We start from the raw sequence: 19,881 nt of genomic DNA on the forward strand, positions 1-19,881 counted from the left end.
TCTATTCTAACCTACAACGTTAACAGAAAGAGAATCTGTTATTGAGAGAATGCAAAATTTGTCACTTTCCCTATGCTTATGTCTCGTTTGTGATATTGAAATGAGTGGTAGTTCTCCCTAAAGGTTTTTCTGTTCTCATTGCTGTGCTTGTTCGCAATAAGTAACACCTCTTCTTAGAAATATGGGAACAAATTCTAACTTTTTCGCTCAAAAAAGTAGTTTCCTAACTTTCAGGAACAATCCTGTTTGTAAGTAACATTCCTCTCAGACAATCTCTAAGCAGGAGCGAGGAGAGAAAGTGTTTATATCTTTTTTTTTTTTTTTTTACACGAGATAGATACCTTAGCATTGTCTCTTAATGAGAATTTACTCTGTTTTCATTCCTGTTCCTTTAATGATGTGATACTTAATTGCACCTTTATTAATGAACCAACTTGTTAAAAGGATTTTTTTCTTAAACAGGTGCAAAGTATAATGAGTTTTTTCTTTGTTCAGAGGTGTATTTTTTTCTTTGAGGGTCTTTTACACTTAAACACCATTTAAACTTACAGGTTCCTCCTTCTGGTTCTCAGGAGGAAAGAATCACTCGGCACACCTGGCAACACCATGTTTCCTTTTGTGAGGGAATGGTGTCCTTAGGCTGTATTCACAAGGTGTTTTGTAGCTGTAGCTGTGGAAAAACCTTTTCTGACTCTGAATTTCAGGGCTATGTGGAGAAGCACAGGCTGCCTTCGCTGAGTATTTAAGGCTTTCCTACTGTGCACTTTGGTAAAACCTGCGCTTTTTTACATCTTGTTTCTTGTGAGTTTTTGGAGGATGATGTTTTGCTGGCGTAACTGTTGGAAGGTATTTTAAAACTCATTGGGTGGAGGGAAGCTGGCAGAAACTGTTTCTTCTGCTTGCATATGTGAGCTTGTTCAGCTGCAATTTACACATCCGTGACAGCTGGCCATTCAAAATGACCAAGTAAAGCTGCTGGTCTAGACTCCTCAAATCTGGTGGAGTCAATAATCAGTACATCATGTATCTGAACAGCTTAATTCTCCTGTATCGGCAAATAAATCAGATTAGCTTAATAAAGAATTAGGTGTCTCTAGACAGCCTCTGTCTGTAGTTACCAATGCAATGGGATTTAAATGTAGCTTGCTCTATCTATCTATCTATCTATCTATCTATCTATCTATCTATCTATCTATCTATCTATCTATCTATCTATCTATCTATCTATCTATCTATTTTTGCTAGAGCATTTCACTCCCGTTCTCAGTCACCTGGCCCAGAGCAGTGTGGTTGCTTGCTAGCTCTCAAGTTCAGACTGTATTGAAATAGTTACAAAGAAAAATTCTTTGCAGCTTTTTGTTGTATCTTGATTTCTATTTCATTTCTTCCTCTTCCAAACTGTTGAAGGCTCGTCCTTTTCAGCAATTCTATGCCTCTCCTGGATGCAGGTGTACCAATAAATCAGCCAGAGGAAGAAGTGACATTTGCTCATTTACAGCACCTGTACATTAGCTGTGGACCTCCAGCTGTCTGGAAAGTGTCCTAATTATGTTCCTTTGACAAAACTTCTCCTGCAGGTCTTAGCTACTGAATATACCAACGGCACAATGCACTGCAGAAGGGCTGGGTCTCACTACATAGTTTGGGTCCTGAGCTGCCCTTCCTTGGTGCTGAGGAATGTTGGATACACCACGCTGCAGTTGTGCGTTCCTTCTCTGTCCTAGGGTGACATCGTCACATGGGAAACATTTAGATCCATTTTCTCATAATGGTATAATTTCGTTCATGAAGCTACTGAAAGTAGTAGAATAGTGTTTATTCATGTTTATTAAAATAAAAAATTACTACTTATGACATAAAAATACCTTTTGATGCTTTCAACTAATGTGTGGATCTACTGACATGGGTGGAGACTGTCGTCTTTGTTCCACACTGCATAAAGAAAGTACTTTACAATATATGATTGTTAAACTGACAATACTTTACTCCTTTGGCTGCATGCTGTGACCACTAAGAAGGAAACTGCTTCCCTTGGATCCCCAAGTACCCTAAGTTGGTCTGATTTCAGCAAGCTGTATTTTGTTTTCAGTTAGTCCAAGTTTTTTTAAATTTATATCATTGGAATCTAACCTATTAGTTGAATCACGGTCTTTAGACTTAGATGTTTTTTAACTGCCTGGGGTATGTGAATAATCACGTGCTGATATAGTTCATTTAAAACTAAATGTTTTCAGAGGTTCTCAAACACAAAGTATAAAGGGATTTGGATTTGAGTTCCTTTTCACACTTTCTAGCAATAATATGTATTAGAACCAGGTGTTGTTTTGGGGACATCCGTCTATACGTATACCCAGTCCTTTATAAATATCCATCCTTCAGTCAAAGCTTCTTCTGGAAAGAAATTCAGCAGTTTTCCCAGTTAGTTGTTATAGCTGCAAGGTGTTTGTACGTAGTGTGTGTACAGTATTTGGACCTACTTATTTTGGTGAATAAAGCTTAAAGTCTGTTTGAATGCACTAATACAGTGCATTCACATGTGAAAAAAAAAATCACAGTTCACTTCGCACAGGGGTTCCGTAGGTAGCTGGTGGCATGTCAGATGCCCAACATTTTCATGTACATCGATATTACATACAGCAAAGTTCAGAATTTGGGACTAAATTATAGATTTCAAATGGAGAGGAGTTTTGGTTCAGGATTTTAGCCCATTTTAAGGAAAATTGCCAATCTAGTTTGAGTTCTGAACTCTTCCTCTCCAACTTGGTGAGGTTTAGAACTTGCATTTTACTACTTGTATTATTTTGCTAAAAATCCTGTACCGACAATTCTAAACTTCATTTTGCAGTTCTGAATATAGCACTCTGCAAACATTTTGGTTTAATCCCTTATGCTTTGATGTGCAGGAATGATAGCTGCTGAGTAGAAGATAGGTCCTTCCAGAGCAGGAGCTTGAAGCAACAAAGCAAGAATCTCTCTGTCTTTCTTGAGTAAGTTTTCCCTATAACTGTATTTTGAAGGATATAGTAATCTCAACCTTTACTATCCTTCTCATGTTTGCTTGACTGTAATGTAGCAAAGAAAAAGGGGAGACTGATCTTTAAATAGCTGCCTTGAGTGACAGCTGCCCTCGTGTGAGCTATTAGCAGTTTCACTGGCTACAGGGATGTACTGGAGGCCTGGCACATTAGAAATGTCATTGCCTTGTCTTTGATTTTTTTATGAGCAAATATTATAGAGCAGATAATGGGTCTGATTTACAAAGGCTGAGCAAAAAGCAATAAATAGCATCCAAATTCATACCATAAATTTCATTAAGCATATTCCGTCTTTTATAATTCTTTTGTGAGAAGCAGCATTAAGACTAAAAAAGCAATTAAGGTGGAATTAATTGCCTTGTAAAATATTATTCTGCCTTCTTAATAGCATAATTATGTGATAATAAATCCCAACCATTATCAATATGAAATGAGATTTCTCCAAATCGATTTGTGAAGAGACCAAACCCAAAATCTTATACATCTAACAAATACAGTGACAGTTCTGTGTTCTGGGCTCATGTTGAGAAGGCAAAAGATGAATGGAAATGAGAAATTGTCCTGAATTTTAAAGAGAGGAAAGAACTTTATGGTTTTGAGATGAGCCTAAAACATCCTCACCTGATGGCCTCTCTGATATACATTTTCCAGTTCTAAATTTGAATGTTTTCTATATTCTGAGGTTAGGAAGTAGCATCCACCGTATCTACTAGTTAGGAAAACACCTCTTATGGTGGTTTTGTCAGACAGTGCAGGTTGATGATGTGATAGCTGTGGTCAGAGACTAGGCGGGAACGTTGGAATGTTCCAGTCAACTTGGATTGTTCCTCTTCTGCTACATCCACGGGGCTCCAGGGCTTCCCTTTGTCATGTCATAAAGCCATAGATCTGTGAGGTTGCATCCTAAGCTTTCTGTGCTGATCTGTCTCAGATTGTAACCGCATCAACTCTCCTGGGATGTAGGCCTTCTACACATCCATTTTCTTATCTACAGACTTACGGTACTGCAGTGGCTCGTCTCAATTTTTCTGAGTTTTCATTTCCCCCCTCGCCCCCAAGAGTAGTGGCACTCATTTTTGGAGGGATGTTTTGTTCTGGCCCCAGCACTGATCCTTTACTCCTGTGAAGCAATGGGGACAGCTAGTGGTCAGCTGGCTGAATGGCAAGGACGTGGTTCAAATTTTTCAGTGCCTATGTCCTCATTCAGGTTTCAGAGTCCTTGCTCTGTTCTGTACGGAACAGGAGTGCCTTAAGTGACGGGCACCGTGCCTGTCATGCCCAGATGCAGGAAGCAGCAAAGCTAGTGAAGGGTCCTGGCGTAGGATTTTGGTTATGTTGCGGGGATTTTTGCTGTGCTATTTAATTAACTTTAACATCTCTCTTCTGAAACTTGAAGTAATACTATTATGGAATATGCCAGGCTTCTTAAAGATAACTTTTACAAGTAATTTTCTGTTTAACAGAGAGCTGAAAGGTCTGAACTGTGCTGCAATACAGAGTTGGAGTACCGAGGTGCCCAGCTCAGTGTGTGAGTGTGCAGGGCTGCTCCCTGTTCCACTGATCCATTGCCTCTCCTCTTATTTAACATGGCATCTGGTCAGAGTGCTGGTATTTCACACCCACTTCACACCAGGTGAGGTGATGACAGCAAAGAACTAAAAGCAGGACTGCAGTATTTTGATCTTGTATTCTCTAAGGAGTGTCTTTGTTTCTAATGTATTTTCTTTGTTAATCGGTATTTATGCTCTTAAAAGAGTGATACCAGCCCCTAGGACGGCCCTGCTTAGCGCTCTGTTGTGTAAAGAGAGAACTGACATATCTGAGCAGGTCGTAAGGGTAGAAGTGAGGTAGAACGAACACTGAGATCAATGATTCTCAGTGCCACTAGTTTGTTCAGTTACCTCGGGCTGACCACATAACGTGTGTTCCACATTAACCAGTAAAACAGAAGTAACGCTCATGAACTCATGTGATGTGATAGAATTCAATAAATGCCACAAAAGAGATCCTGTATGAGGAGTGCAAGACACAACTTCTTTCTTTCATCACTTGTGCAATGGATTAGCTAGTGTATGTTGACATATGTTTAGCATGGCTAAAGTAAATGGCTGTCTGGCCAGAATACTGAAAATGTTACTAGTTCTGAAAAGAATATCTCTCTTCCTAACATGTATTTTCAGGATGCTCTGTGCTTTGAATTTTTAACACCTTGCAATGCGCTGCATCTCCTCAGGCTGCGTGAGTCATGCCACTTACGCAATGTGATTGAGAGTGGTGAAATTCTTGCAGCCTAACCTGATAATTCTCTACCAAACGTAGGAATTAACCAAAGGGATCTGCTCAACAAGCTTTCCAGAACAAAGTACAAACGGATCCAAAGTCCCTGCCTCAGTCTGCTTTCATGTTGCCACTGCTGCAGGGCCTCAGCTCATCATTTGACTGCCTACAGGAATAGGAAGAAAAACTTGTCCCACAGCCAAGAAGCCCACTTTGGTCAGGTCATACCTGACATAGCAGCAGACCTGTTGCATTACAGAGGGTTTTCAGTCCCTGCCAAAGCCGCCCAAACTGTGAGACGGTTGCTTGGTATGACCCGAGTGGCCAGCTGAGCTAAGTACAAGGTAGTCTGGCATTCCAGTACTCTGGTTTTTGTGTATTTGTCTACATATGTTTAGCAATCCTTTGCTGGTGGAAGCTTGCATGTCTGCAGGTCTTTTGAAATTTAGAAGAACTGTGTTTAAGCTGTGTTATTTTTTAATATATGGCAAAACTAAATTAGGGCTGCTGAATCCTGTCTGGTGAAAGTCTTTTAGATATTGGTTTTAAGAGCTCTGTGAACACAGGTTTCTAGGAGCATATTCTGTTCTTTGCACCATAACTAGCTGCTGGCCACAGACTGTATGTGGATTATTTTAATCTAATTCTTAACTAGCATCAAGGATTTCTCCTTTTTTTTTTTTTTTTGTTGGGGGGGAGGATATTGCTGCTGGAACTAGGGTGCTTCCCCCCACCTCTAGTAGGGACGGTATCCCTGGATATGACAGTGTCTCAGTATAGGTGACTGAGTGATCTACAGCTGCATTTCATACAGCTGTATAGTCTCCCATGAATTAAAAATAGTCACGGAAATAGGCTCTCATCCAAGTGATAGTTTCCACTAGGTGGCACTTTCAATACATAGCATAGACAAAGCCTACATGGCTGATTAAGTACCCCTATTAACTGCTATTCAAATTTGTAGTTAGTAATTGACCAAGCTAAAAAAGGATCAACGTAGTGCTGCCTGCAGCAAGTTTCACAGCTCCTTTTAATACTAACGTTGATTAAATCCCCACCCCTAACTCGGTGTAAAAGAGAATGAGCTCAGAAATTTTCCCCTCTCCAAATCCCTGCATCCAGCCTTCTCCACTGCCCTGCCAGTCCGCCTCCTCCCCTAACAACCCAACTAATCTTTTCTCTCCCTGGAAATCAAATGTAACAGTGTTGTTGGGAAAAAAAAATTAATTTTAAGTTGTCAGATACAACCAAATTGAAGTCCTTGGATTTCCCCGCTGCTAATAAACATCAGCGGGCACCAAACACCATTGCTTTGCTCCACACTTCTTCCAACCTGGCTGGCCAAGCTCCATTCCCGTTGCTGTTCAAGGCTCTGCTCAGAATAGTGCAGGAGGCTGGGAGATGCACAATTAAAATAGGCCAATAAGCAAGGACATAAGTGACAGTGGAAATAAAGGGCTGAGAAATAAATGACTTGGAGAAAAATGGAAGTTGCAAAGGGAAAACTGCGTGGGGACCTGAGCAGTATTAGTTTTTGTACTTAGAGGATGGTTGTTTGAACTTTCCTAATGTTTCATTTCTGGCTTTGGAGCGCTTTACAAAAATGGGTCTCCTGAATGCCCTTTCTGTACATGAGACTGGGGACCAAAAAATCTCACAGTGTAGAATTTAGTTACACTAAAGCTTTGTTTTCCAGCTCCTGTAGTTGCCAGTGCTGTTGGAACTGCCCAGGAGCTTCACGAAAAAAATTGAAGGAAGCACAGGAATTCTCGCTCTGCTTCAAGGTGAGCGAGTTGTAATCTGTTCAGGAGGGAGTATAGGCAAAACCTAAGAATGAGAATATCCTCCATAAAGCAACTTGATGTTCTTTACCCAAACTGAAAGCTATTGGGGAGAGGAAAGAGGTATTGAGAAGGCTTTAAACCTACGTGTCTGTAACAGAGTCAAATGGACTGATACGGGCTCAGTGGTCAGCACACGTCAGTTTGCTGCCAATAAATACACTACTCGCTGCTACTGCTTGTGCTTGTTATCGTGGATTTTGGAGTGTACAGCTGTTTGGTGAGAGTAGAAACAACAAAGATACTGAACAGCTGCTGAGGAAACCTGGATTCAGTTTTCAGCTCAGATCACCAAGTTCAGTTTTGCTGTTGGCACATTAAATAATGTGTTCAATTTACAGCAGTACAATGGATCTTGAACTGTTCAGGGGTACAATGATGAAACCCTGTTCTTCACCATGCGTTATAAACAGATGAGCTGAAGTCACTAGGACAACTGAACTGGATGGCATCTCTTCCAACAGCTCTTGTTAAGGACGCAAGTACATTCTCAGCAGCTGAGATATGTGTTTTTGAGTATTAAGCTTGCATATGGTCTTCTGAGTGGTTTATAGGGTTCAGAATTATTCAGTAAACTCAAAAAGAGCCTTAAAGCTATTTATGTTGACTGTGCCCTTTTGAGGGAAGCTACTCTAAGTAGTAGGCTTGCAATTAGCATCGTTAAAAATTCATTATGAACCAGATGAGATTATTAAAAATAAATCAAATATTTTTGGTTCACTTGTTCTGATTAGCTGAATGTATTTCTGCAAATCCCAGTATAAACTCATGAGTTGGAAGCCTTTGAGTTTGGTGTTAAAAGCAAAACTTCCAATGTCACCCTGAAAGAAGCTCTGAAGTGTCTTATGTGGGAGGTTGGTAACTACAGCTGTTGCTTACAGCACACAGCATCTGCAACATTGAAGCAAAATATGGGTTTAAAAATAGAAATGTGTGGGCACTGAATCTGCTTATTTGGGAAGGTACCACACCTCTCGTTGCCCAGTGAGTGACCTTTCTGATTGTAGCCTTAATGTAGTGTGCTAAAGAACCTGGAGCTGGGAGGCTGTTACTCAGTAACTCAGACCTCGGAACCTGTGGGGAGTTGCGCCAGCAGACAGATACAGCCGCAAACGTTTCTAAAAGGGAAAATGCATGGATGCTCCTCTCTGCTTTTCTTTAAAAGGTGCTAAGTGGGAGTGGCTCCAGTTTTTATACAAAGACAAATGGCATGTGCAATTTACTGTGGCAAGATATTATTCAGAACAAAGAGCTTAAAAGGATTTGGATGAAGATGTGATAATTACATGAGTCATAGGAAATACAGTGTTTAAGGAATCTCAGTCCTTGTGCTTCAAGGTACAGATTGTCAGGGGTAGTTTTCCAGAATTGCCTAGTGTGTGTTTTACCAAAGTTTCCCTGAAGTATGTCAGTTTAGGTTCTGATTATTTGGAAGACAGTACACTTAAATAAAAGCATCATTGCATTCATTTTGCATGACAATCCTTGTTTCCACTATTACAGCTGTATAATAGTATTTAATATATTTGATAGTGCCTTGTATTCATGAAGATCAAAGTATTTTGCAGATATTGTCTATCTTTATGCTTCTAGGAGCCGGAGAAGTATTTCTGCTCAAATCTAGTCTGTTACACTACCACTTCTGTGGCCGCTAAACTGAGCAGGAGATAGTTCGGGAGTAGATGATTATCTGCATAGATACTTCTATGAACTATTTATAAGTCACTTGGCATAATTATATGGAGTAAGGGCATCCTGGGAATAAAGAGTCATGGCTAACAACGTCTAGCTGCATGTTTGCTGAGCTTAATATCCTACAGATGCTTTTCCTGCATATCTAGTTATTCACATATCTACTGCTGGTGGAACACAGGATCATCTCACAACCACTACGTAGGTTGGCCTCCTAGTACCTCTTGTAGGTACAAAAATAATATTCATTTTCTATGGATTGACAAATAAGGGAGAGAGAATTCATCTGGCAAGAAGTCAACAGTACAGCAAGAACTTTAAGTACAACTGGAATATATCTCTTGAAACACAACACAATGTCTTACCTAGTGTGCCATTCCTTCTCCTCCTTTATACTTGTTAAATTACCACTGAGCGTATGGCCCGATGCGTTGAGGCAGTGCAACTCTGATTATGGCAATTGGAACTGGAAGGGAAAAAAAGAAAAGCATGTCAGAACTCATCCATTGTATCCCAACTTCATTTTGCAAATCATCCTTTTGAAGAGACACAGTCCTAGTATATGGATTTTGGAAAAATAATTAAAGAATACACTTTTTATATTAGTTTTTTTTAATTGTTCCTTGGATTGCACAGGTTGTGAGTCTCCAAAAGATACAGGCAGTAAAATGAAAAGCAAATCTAAAGCGGTATAAATCTTCCTCCAGGCCTGTTCAGGTCTTTCAGCACCTAAGTACAGAGCTGTGGAGTGGAAGGCAGTATCCATTCGGCTCACTGGACTGAACTGGGAAGTTGATGAGAAAGTCTCAGCTGGCATAATTTACGTGCAGAAATGCTAAATGAAGGTGAAAATTACATCAGTTCATTCTCTTATTTCAGTCTCTGTAGCTGTTGACTGACACCTGAGTTTAGGTTTTGGAAGATGCTGCTTGTGTATTAACGAGAAAGAATAAAATAATGTTGTAGTAGGTTCGTTCTTTTCCAGCGTGTCTGCCTGAAGTAATTTTTCCCTGCCACAAAAGGCTTTACAATGAAATATTATGACCCCAACCAGGCAAGGTCCTGTGCCAAGCAAGGCAGAGAGACCTTTCAGTTTTGAAACCAGTGCAACAGGGCTGTTGCCAATGTGGCAGCAGATCAAAAGATACGGTGTGACTACAGAGTGCTTGGTGTTGCTATGGCAGACATTTCTCAATAGCCATCAGTCACACAGAGGAAGTCTCACAAATACAGAGTAAGCAGGATTATTGTACCAGCACCGTTATTCTACACAGGCTTTAGGACCGGAAGAATTATTGGAAGTGCCTGGCTGTCTTAGTTCTGTGGTTGTCCTTAACTGAGTCCTCTGAGCAGTGATCCCTATATGGGGATCCAGAAAGGGGTGGAGTGAAAAAATCCTGTTGGGGTTGGAGAGGCGGGATACTGTAGGGTTTAAAAGCAAGGTGATGTTTAAAGGTGATTATCACTACACTAGCAAAGCTTTTCCAAATCCAAGCTTGGAGGCCACAGTGAAGATCTCTGAGTATCCCACTGACTTATTTTTCACTCAGGTGCTTATTGTTCTTAGCTTTTGGTGACAAGGACAGCAAGAGGAAAATGTGTGCAGGTAACTGCTCTATGGCTACTACGCAAATACATAGATCCTTTCCCATATTTTCATAGTATAAGGCATTGGTGCTCTGCCTGCCAGAGAGCATGTGCTAGCTTTGGGGATTAAAAAAACCCTTACCCACACAGGTAATAATTCTATTAACTGATTTAGAGAGCTGCTCAAGTAGTGCTGTCAGTCCAAGTACTTCTGACCCCTTTATAGATACACAAAGGGTGATACTTCTCTCCAAAGTGTTAAATACACACTGTGCTGGATGCAAGCGCTTCCAAAGAGCTTTTGAATAAGCATCGTAAGTCTAATATGACATAAGTGTTAGCTGCATTTTTCGTATGGGAAAACGGGGTGCTCAGATTTGCCTGTGGTCACACTGCGCCGCTGGAACAGAACCAAGGTGTTTCCCGGGAATTTTGCCTCTGCTCTGTAGGCTGTTTCACTGTTTGTTCTTGTATCATTTGCTTTCTGCAACTCTTCAGATTTACACAGTTCTTGAACATTCACCTTTCTCCCTCTGAGTCATGTCCTAGTTGTTCTTCTCTTTAGAATTTCTCAGGACCCAGCTGTGAGTATCACCCAGTAGCCTTACTTTGTATTTCTCAGAAAACTAGTATATTGTAGCTAGACTAGCTTTGGCTGTATACGATATGTCAGAATGTCATTCTCATTCCTGTAGCGGCACTCTGAATCTTCACAGCTAGCCAGCGTGCATAGATTGACCCTGTGGCACGGTCATGCTTACGGAGTTCCTTTTCCTTTCATGTTATAAATAACTATGAAGTTTTTTATTTTCTTTATATCTCAGGGTAATAAAGAATAGCAATGTTAGTGTTCTCATCCTTTGCAAGCAATCTGTGTTTTCAGTTACTGTAACGATTTTGGGGAGGGGATTCTGATTACTGAAAAAAAATTGTGATTTTTTTTTTTTGTACCCCTATGGGGATGAGAATTCCTTCTAGTCTCACATAAGCCCTTGCGCAAAGTGATTGCTCAAAAGAACATTAGGGGAAATGGATAACGATTATCCTAGCTTTGTGCTAAAATTCAGGTGGTCTCTTTGATTTAAGTGTCTGCTTTTTAATTGGCTAAATTAAAAAAGCTCTTCCATTAACATCAAGTGTCCTGTCTTACGGTCTTAATTCCCATATTCTGATATACTGGGCATTCTTGGATTTTTAAGCTGCAAACCTAATGTAACTCCAGCAATTTTTTAAACAGAGTGAGATACTGAGGTGCAGTCTTAGCAGTTATAATCCCTTGATCGAATTAAATATAATATTAGAAGCTCCAATTCATAAAATTCTACAATAAAGTTGATTGTTTCAAGGACTATAATTTTTATCTTCTGTCTCTATCTTTGCTATGTGAATATCCCTTCCTAGCTGTGACGTCGTATCTCCTTTTTGACTTCAAGCTTGGGGAGTAGAGATTGCCTCCTATTTTGAATGGATTTACTTAGCACTTAACATTTGTGGACTCCTAAGTCTGACCAGGAACTTGGTAAACTGCTGTAACATCATTTCCCTTTTGAAAAATGGAGATAAATTCTGATAGTTAGGTTTGGATGAGCCCAGCTGTGGCAGGTAAGATATAGCTGTGGCTGCCTCTGACTACCTGCTCCATCCTACTGAAGGAGGTTTCTGCCTTCCTTGTAGTCACTGAATGGGACTGTGGGGGCACTGAAAAGTGAACAAACCAACCCATCCCTCTCAAATGGCGTTAGGGGGCAGTGAGTTTATTTTCGTTCCCTTTCAGTTCAAAGTACGGAGTGCGTTGTGGTTTGCCAGGGTGAGATTTTGTGACCTAAAGCTGAGAGCCTGTGCTTTGTCCTCTGCATGTGCCATGAGTGCATACGGAGTGATCTGAAGGCACAACACCGGCTGGGGTGGTGATGGCAGACTGGTGCAGTGTGGAGGCAGCTAGACTTAACCTAGTCAAGTGCCCACAGAAAGAAGATACTGGAGTAAACTGTCCTTAGAGCTGCATTAGGATGCATTTCAGGGTGACCAGAATGGTTCACTCCAAAGGAGCTTGGGATAAACTAACGTGCATAGAAGATGGTGTATAATCAGGGTACAAAAACAGAGGGTGAAGCAGGAACCTAAAGTACCCTTAAGGCTATCCAAAAGATCTCTACGGGGCTGGCAGATATGACACAGAATCGGCAAAAGACCTACATTCCTCTGGAATGGCAGCTGGAGACCGAGGAGGGTCCCCCGCGGTGTCTGAGGTGGCAGCAGAGGCCCGTGTTCAGGCAGCTGGGTCACACTCAGAAAGACGTGAGCGAAACCTCACGATTTCATTTTTACTGTCATTTCATCTGCTGTCTTGCTGTATAAGGCTAATGCGGAAGCTGCTTTGACTATTAAAAGCACGGAAAATACTAATGAAATAAAAATTAAGGACCCTGTGCGGGAGATGGCTATGCACAGGGCTCTCTGGAGCAAGCCCGCTTATATTTAATGAAGATTCAAAACCTTTCAAACTTATTTAGCGAAAGGACCCTCCGTTTGTTCCGCTCCTGCCAAAGAACAATACGATAGAGTCTAGTCCATGAATGGGGCTTGGGCGTGTTCCTCTCAAAGTGGTTTACTCCAAGTTTACAATATTGAAAGGGGGCTTTATACACAGTATGTAGGAACTTCCATGAAAAAATAACCATTTATATAATTATAATTATTTCTGTGCTATTTATTCTTCAAGTATTGCTCTGACTGTAACTCCCGAGTGTTTTTTCCTGCCATATTTCCTTTTTTGACTAGAACTATTTCTTTATTTCTCTTAAGGTACAGGAAGGAGTACTTGAGGTCCCAGGCTCAGTATGTTCTTTCTTTTTTTTTCTCAAAGCCTTCCAACAGGATATCCCATTTTCAAGATAAATACAGCATTTTGTTTTTGGAAAACAGGAAGGGCAGGCCATGGAATGGATGGCAATAAAGATTGTTACTGAGATTTCCAAACTTGGATTGCAAATTTTAGCAGAAGGTGTACAGAACAAAAACATGAACCTTCCCTTTTGAAGGTTTTTAAGGAAAAGAAATCCTAGCAGGAAACGTTAGATGAAATCTGTTTTCAGTCTTTTGTCTAAAGATACATCATATCTGCAAACAATGCCACTTGGAATAGAGACTAGCTTGTAAACATGAGGAGGATTCTTTTGTAAACTAGGTTTAGATATGAAGTCTGCTGATCAGTGCATGAATAAAAACTTAACAAAAAGTTTTTATGACACAGCAAGCAGCCAGTGCTGCTTTGTGGTGTGGGTTTTGTTTTTTTTCCTCTCCTACTACAGTCACGGTGCAAAAATTTAATGAGCCATCTGCTGAAATACAGCTTTTCTCTGTAAATCAACAGGGAAAAATAGCAGCCTCTTCCTCAGCTCTACGTTTAAGCTCTTCCTTAAATGTATTCAAAAGGATGCCTTCTCATTTTAGTGACAAACCTTTTCTTAATTCCTTTTAGATTCCTAAAGCCTGAGAAACAGCTCTCGAACCATCTGTATTCTTTACAAATGAAACTGTTAAGCATCCTGTTACACAGATGACTTTTGTCTTCAGTCATACCTGTGAGAAATCCCGTCAAGACGATGTACCTGGCCGGCTCCTGTGCAGGACAGCCTAGCGCTCTGCAGATTTCTCAGAAGAGGTTTGTGGTAGTGGTGGTGCTCAAATGTTAAGGCTGATTTTGTTTAATGATGTTTTAGTAAAATCACTTTTCATAATACAGCAACGATTTTAACATTTACAGCAATTGAAAATATCAGCCTCAGGTTAAGCCCTCGTTTGATTATATGTCATCAGTAGGAGTCTTTCTGTGACAGAATACTAGTAGTGGTGTTACAGGGATGTATTTTGAAAGTCTTTTATGAGATTTTTAGAAATTCCTCCATTGTCAAATGTTACCAGCCTCATCAAATCAGAGGCGAAGGATGACATTTGATAACAGTTAGTTACTTTTTCGTTAGCATAGATATATTATGCTTATGCCATACCTACAGACTGAGTTGGAAACATCCTTCTTTCATAGTTTGCACAGAAATACATCTCAGGACAGCTATATGGATCTTGATATATCATCAGCTGCATACATTTAGGTGTTTTCTTGCCTTGCAGCAATGATAGTCTTTATCAGCAGCCTTGTTTCTCAGGAATTTATCATGAGGATATTGCTACTTATCAGAGTGCCTCCATTTGGGTTATCGTTTGTAATCCCAAACCTCACCGTGTGAACAAATCTTGTATGTAAAAATTTTTTAAAGGGATAGGATTTTCTTCGATCTCATCCGAAAAGTTTCATTTTAGAAAATCTGGGCTTAGATACTGCCTCTGCTGACTGATGTACTGATACGCCCCCCCGCCCCCAGCCCAAACAAACAGGGTCTGGTGTAGAAATATCTCTGCAAGCCTGACTGTGCTTGTGATCACCCTGTTTTGTTGGTTTGTTTGTTGTTACGTTTAGATATATGTAGGTCTTAAAGGAGGTTTCAGGAAAAACTTGCCAGTTTTGCTTGCTGGACAGACTACAGCACAAGTCCAGTATGGTGAGGTCTTCCTTGCTCCAGAAATTGTTGGGAAGGAAAGAGTTAAGGTGCTTTGATAGGTTTAGGTAGTCCTGAGAAAGACTAAGGAAGAACTGCAGCTTCTACTTCTGGATCAGTGTAATGGATATTGCTAATTCTATTACTAATATTACTGTTGTAAACAAGAGACGAGTTGCATCTTTCTCCCGTTAGTAACTGCTAACTGATTTATGAACGCATTAACTATAGGGGATGTAATTTGGTTTCAAGGCATGTCAAAGTGATATTCCAGATCCACTGAATGCATCTGATTTTGCCTAATGAATAAGCAACAACAAAAAAAAATACTCCAGCTGGTGATTAATGCTGCTTTTTCAGCAAACGATCCTGTTGCTATGAGACAACAGGGAATCTCAGCTAGCCGCAGCGGTGTGGTTTGATCCAAACCTGGCACAGAAGGTTTGTTATTGCCAGGTGGTGCAGTCTAAGTGAGTTTTTGGGTATTTACAGGACTTGTTAATATAATATTTCTTCTATTGGGATGCCATCAGAAATAGAAAGAACCAGACTTCTTTGTGATGTAGATTTACAAAGAATAATGGCAAATTAAGGTTTGCCTTTAAAATGAGATTACAGACGGGAGAGTATCCTTGAGGTTTGCATATCCTGCGTGCCTCATGGATCAGGGAAGAGAAGCTTACACACAGAGTCCTGCAGGTCTGTACAAAGATCTAGCGGAACATCAAAGGGGGAGGCTTTTATTTATAAATTAGTCTATAAAATGTCAGTACACAATAGGAAGAGATAAAGGAGACGCTCTGTTTGCCTCCATTTGTAGGCATTAGGCCAGAGAATGCTGTAAGAGGTCTAGGAGTCTTTGAGCCTGGTGTACTCTTTGAGTGCCTGGTTCACACTAAAGGCTTTGAAGATAATTATAAAACCAGCGTATATATATTGAGCCCCAACATCTTCAAATGAGGAAGATGAGAATGTATTGTAGTTTTGTTAGTGTCAATAGAATAAAGTATTTCTTCCTGCCGCATCCAGTTCCATCAGTTGCAGGTCTAAGCAAACACTGGTTTGTGATAGGCTCTCTGCCCTTGTAATACCGAACTTTAGAACTGTTGCATTTTTATTCTAGAATAATCAGCGTGAGCTTCTTCGTATGCTTTTTTGGCCATGACTTTGTATGCTGAAATCATAAAATAGCGTTGTGTGTAGATGGGATGAGATAGGTATTCTGCACAAACAGTTACTGGGGGGGTTTCATGTCGAAGGAAGATATTTTATAGCTTTGAAGCACAGCTTGGGTGCACAACTCAGGAAATGCCTCCCTCGTGCTTCTCTGTTTGCAGTCAAATTCAAATATAGAAAAGCTTGACTGATTTGATATAATAATTTGATTATTTTCAGCCTATACATCTATAGATTTTACAATGTCAGCAGAAATGTTATCATTAATAAGCAAGTCTGTGACAAGGAGAGCTTTCTAGAAGGATGGGAATGTTGTCCTCTCTGTAGTGGCTGTAGCCCAAACTCACCTGCTCGGAAACAGACTGGGGCGGGGGGAAAGAACTGTTTCAAGGTGTTCCTTTCTTATTTCTTATTAATACAAATGCTGCTTAGGGTGTATGAGAGAGAAAATGGAACTTTTGCAGATTGCTTTTTTGGTTTTGGGTTTTTTTGTGGGTTTTTTGTTTGGTTGGTTGTTTTTTTCTTTTTTTTCCCCCTTTTTTCTTTCTTTCAGGGATGGTGCAAATATTAGCAAAGACAAAAAAGGCACATTATTTTGCACTAATCTTCATTTGACATTAATTAGCAACATATCAAGCCAACTCTAATGCCCTTTTGTAGAAAACCCCTTCCATTCTGTATGATTAGGGGAGCTCAACAGCAGGATGAGGAGAGAACAGAATTGCTTTCCTCGCACATTTGCTTTATCAGAGAGGAGAGGGGAGCTATTTTTGCTCCCTTCTGGTGATACTGTAAAGAAACTAAGAGAAGCAGAGTGGCTCTTGCAGGTCCTATATTGCAACACAGTATATAGAAAGTACAGCTTCCAGCTCAGAGCTTAATAATCCTTAAAAGGTTTGCCAAGGTAGCTATAGTCTGCGCCAAGCTGCCAGTAGCCTGTTGGAAATACAGCCTGTAGAAGAGTTATTTTTTGGTATAATCTCAACCAGTACTCAAAATAGTTCTGCTGTACTGGCAAAAAACCCATTTGCTATTATATTTCAAGGCATGCTATGTTTGTGTGGGGTGTTTTAGGTGGGAAAATTCAGTAGTTTGGAGAAATTTTAAGTGTAAGTCTAAGCCTCAGAGATCCTTGTTGCAGCTTGCATTGGGCTGCTGTTGAGGCCAGGTCCTGATATGTAGCACCGCGTGATGGGAGGGAGAATGCTAATTCCACATTATTGCTTTGCAGTAAGAGGGTGGGCAGTAAGAACGGTGTACATGGAGATCTGGTACCATTCCAGGTCAGAGGAAGGCTCGTTAGCAGGTTTGAGTCGTGACACCTTCCCAGTCAATAAAGAGGGCTGGAGTTCAGTGCAGGAAAGCTTGATTTAAAGGAGTAGCTGGCAAAGCCCAAGAAATGGGGTCGAGCACTGGTGTTACTGGTAACAAATACTTGCCAAAGCAAGTTTTTTAGGCACTGTTTTCACATCGTGGGAATGGTCCTTTAAAAGCCATAATCAGGCTGTTCTAAGCTCGGTGGGATTTCAACCTCAGCTGAGCTACTTGCGGTTCTCAGCTGAGTCACCTCCACATCCACCCCCTCCTTTCGCTGCAACGAGAGTTGCTGGAATTAGCCAGGCACTCTACCACCTGCTGCAAGTTGCTGTATGTTCCTTATGTTTGCAGCCTTCCTTTCACAAATGAGGGGGAGGAAGGGCTAGAGACTTATTTCGTGCTGTATCACACGCAGTGTCTCAGAGGAATGGGGTTTCCCGCCCTGGGCTCAGCAGGTACCATGCTTCACCCACCAAAGAATGCACTAGAAAGCAAGCAACAGTGCAAGAGCAGAGGGCTGTCCTTAACTGGAACACAACAGAATGGAATTCCATAGTAGCATCAATTTAGTGGAACATAAAAGTGCTCCAGACCTCCAGGCGTTGCTGTGACATCAGATCCCTTTGCCAGGGTCACCTCTGTTACTCCCCGGCTGGAACTGACAGTCATGGGTGGTTTTATGGGACTCGTTGCTCCCCTTGTGTGGCAGCATGGTCCCCCATTCTTGTCATTACGTGTCGAGAGTAGCCAGCAGGGATCCTGCTGATCTTGAGAGACAGGAGTGGCAGCAATACTTACCTAACATGTGGCAGTTTTATGCTTGGATAACACCGTGTCATTTTAATCCTCATCCTACTAGATCCTCCTCGGCTAGGAAATGAGGATACCTGAAGTTGTCCTGATGGGTAAATGAATGCAGCAGTTTCTCCTGGTAGATCTGGGACTGTGCCACTCTGTTGTGGTCATGTTTACCAACTGTGTCTCCATAACCAAGTGGAGTGGCAGTGCATTCCTTTTTAAAGGAGAACTCATGGCTGTGGTGCGATCATTTGACTTGCAGGAGTAGTTTCTAGACACTTGTTTAGAAAGCAAATATATTAATCTAGCCTATGTTTTACATACAGACCAGTTGTTTGCCAATCTTTACAGCAAGTCAGCTCTCCTGATCTTCACTTATTCCTTATCAACTAGTTTTTTTCCTCATATTTCAAGCAGTAGAAGTTTAGGTACAGAAAAGCTAATTGCCTCTTTCAGAATTTAGGAACTACAGTCTTGCAGGCTTGCTCTAAGTCCACCAGATTTCATTGCCTGGTTACACAGCTAGATGGGAACAGTGCTAATTCCTGCTGAGGTTTCTTTGAAAGGAAAGAATTAAGATGTTGCTCTTTCTTCCCTCTCTCATTTCACCTGTATGGACGGTGTGTGTCTTAGCTGAAGGGGATTGCTGTTTTATCAAAACATAGAGATCTGTCTTTGAGCAGCTGCCATCGTTATTCCAAAAACATAAAGCATATTTGACTTTCTAACTGCAGATTGCTAAGGAATAACATACGAACCATGTTGTGACCGGTACCCTCTGCTTCCGACCCCTGGACTGAGCTCAGAAAAATAATAGTTATTCTGTATTATTATCATCGTCTTCTGTTCCAATGACTTGGTAGTTTGGGACATGCAAAAAAGGCTGAAACTGATTGTCTACCCTCTGAATCTCTGCAGCAGGTTCTTGGTAGTGAAATGTGTTATTCTGTACTAATGATGTGCAGAAATGCTTGGTAATACCCTTACACTGACAGACAGCAGGAGGCACAGCTTGTATTATATATTATAGCTTTTAATATTTTATCCAGTGCTCTTGTGTAACTGGAACTTTTACATTTGTGGTTTGTGGCTTTGGAGTTACAAATTATATGGCTTAAGCTTGCTGTAGATTGCCGAGAAGTGTTTGTAACTTTTGTTGTACGGAGTAGAGGTTCTGCCAAACATTTATTATGTAATTATGGACGTAATTGGCTACAGTGATTCAAGTGATGTTTTGCAATTGTACCTTTGTGTTTGTCTCCTTCAGCCTTTCCAGAGAGGAACCAGCTTCTCCCACAGTGCTTAGCCCTTAGTTACGGTGAGAGGTTAACACAGTTGCAGCTCAAACAGTTGGCAGTTTCAAGCAGGGTCCCCAGTAATTCAGAAGGGACAAGTTTGGGAATCCCTGACTGAAGTGTTTTCTGCCTTAACATTATTTGATCTTTTACCTTTGACCTATCTATCATAAGCATTTCTTTTTTGTATCTGAGAGTGCTGCTCACTGCACAGGCAGATGGTAACTTTCATTCCTTTTGCCAAAGAGCTTACAGCCTGATAGATAATGCAGCTAAACAGTGGGAGGGGGGAAAAGAGGGAGAGAAC

The 19,881-nt window shown here is 40.8% G+C and overlaps 1 long non-coding RNA gene across 2 annotated transcripts in view; it reads left to right on the forward strand.

Annotated features, from left to right (window-relative positions):
- The window catches only part of LOC135315390 (uncharacterized), a 313,306-nt gene that overhangs the window by 45,738 nt on the left and 247,687 nt on the right, over positions 1–19,881 (forward strand). For both annotated transcript variants that reach the window (XR_010374854.1, XR_010374853.1), the window contains one exon: positions 13,914–14,096. This is a non-coding gene — a long non-coding RNA (uncharacterized LOC135315390). The remainder of the gene's footprint in view (positions 1–13,913; positions 14,097–19,881) is intronic.

This window comes from Phalacrocorax carbo, chromosome 11 (genome assembly GCF_963921805.1).
Source record: "Phalacrocorax carbo chromosome 11, bPhaCar2.1, whole genome shotgun sequence".
Lineage (NCBI taxonomy): Eukaryota > Metazoa > Chordata > Aves > Suliformes > Phalacrocoracidae > Phalacrocorax > Phalacrocorax carbo.